Below are 1,839 nucleotides of genomic sequence, written 5' to 3' on the forward strand. Positions count from 1 at the left end.
ATAAGTAAAAGTAAAACTATATTATTTACCTTACACTTGTTTTTCATCATTTATAAAACTCAGGAGAAAGGTAAGTAATCAACTATAAAATTTAACTGAAGACAAATTCTGAAATACAGACCTTCCAACATACCTTTTTATTTTGTACCTTTTTATTTTTGTAAGCCGAGTATCTTTTTATTTCTTCACTTCAAGGGTTTGTATCTAAAATTTAATATTTTATGTGAATATATGGCTTTAACTTTTAGAAATTGTAATGTAGTCGTTATAAAAAGAACCGTGAATATGTGATTTGGCAATAATCGATTAACCGAGGACGACCATCTCTTTTAGTTTCAGTATATTGACAATAGCTCATCAGATCATCACACGTTTTGATTTTTTCATCATGCTAAACAATTTAAACAAAAGTGAAGTATATTTAAAACCTTAGTGCATTGTTTATTTCAAACAACACCGGATATGCCCTTTAAAACCGAAAATCACACTACTGACCTGGACTATGAGTCAGACAAATTTTATGTCTGCAAGACTGCAACAATCTATATATGTCTACTTATCTATTTAATATTGGATTTTTGTATCGTTGATTTTAGTTTAGTTCCCTTACCACCTTTGCAACAAATATCAAATATCTTGATCATTAATTTTATTTTTAATCCAATGTCTATTTGCTTTATGCGATAATATAGCCAATCAAATATTTTCCTTATGCATTGATTTTATTTTTAATCCAACAATTTATATGTTTTATGCAGTAGATTAATTTTATGTATTGATTTTATGCACGGGATTTTACACAAAGTAACTACACTTTGCTATATTAATTTTCATCTTTTCTCGTGGCATATTGTTGTATGATTGGTAACTTATTTGTTTATTATGTACATATATATTTTTTCACTATTTTAATTTTTTAATGTATGTTTTTAATTATAATGTTGATAAATATGTTTTTTCTAAATTTACTTATTTCCCCCATTATTTGAGTAAATAATTTTTCTAAAATTTCTTGCTCGTCTCTGTTTTCTTCACCTAGTCGTAGAAGATATTATCACAAAGACTATCGTGTTCAATACCTGTATTTGTTATGCATAATTATTATTAATTATGTCTCCTTATATATTTAGTACTCCCTCCGTCAATTTGACTTTTGTGTAGTCAAATTGATCAAAATTTAACCGAAATTTAATAATATTTTATAATTGTACAAAATAAAAAAATATATCATTGAAAAGTATATTTAATCTACTTTAATATATAATTTTCAGTTTTTATAAATAATATAAGAGTACCGTTTTATGTTTGGTCAAAAATTAATCAATTTGAGCATTAAAAAATAGATGTGACCACTAAAAAGGGACATGCGGAGTATTTGGTTATGTCTCGTTATCTATTTAGTATCGGGTAAATATGCCTCCTTAGTTATTTAGTATTATATTATGTCTCCTTAACTATCTAGTATTTGAGATTTGTATGATAATCAACTGGATTTTATTTTAATTCTCCTTACCAATTTTGCAACAAATATCAAATAATTTTGGCCGTTAATTTTATTTTTAATCTAACATTCTGTATACTTTATGTAATAGTACGGCTAACCAAATATCCTTATTATATTAATCTATATAATATATAATAGTAGATAAGTGAATCGGAATACCCTCAAAACCTTCCAAATTATTTTCTCGAATTCTTATTTGTTTTGATTCTTTATTTTAAAAAAATGTCTTGCTTTTAATAGCATCTTAATAATCATTTATTACACCAATTAGTTATGTATTAAATTTACTTTATTTTTTGTCCATATAAAAGTTTAGTAAGTTAGTTTTTGCCATT

The sequence above is a fragment of the Apium graveolens genome, chromosome 11 (assembly GCF_009905375.1).
Source record: "Apium graveolens cultivar Ventura chromosome 11, ASM990537v1, whole genome shotgun sequence".
Taxonomy (NCBI): Eukaryota; Viridiplantae; Streptophyta; class Magnoliopsida; order Apiales; family Apiaceae; genus Apium; species Apium graveolens.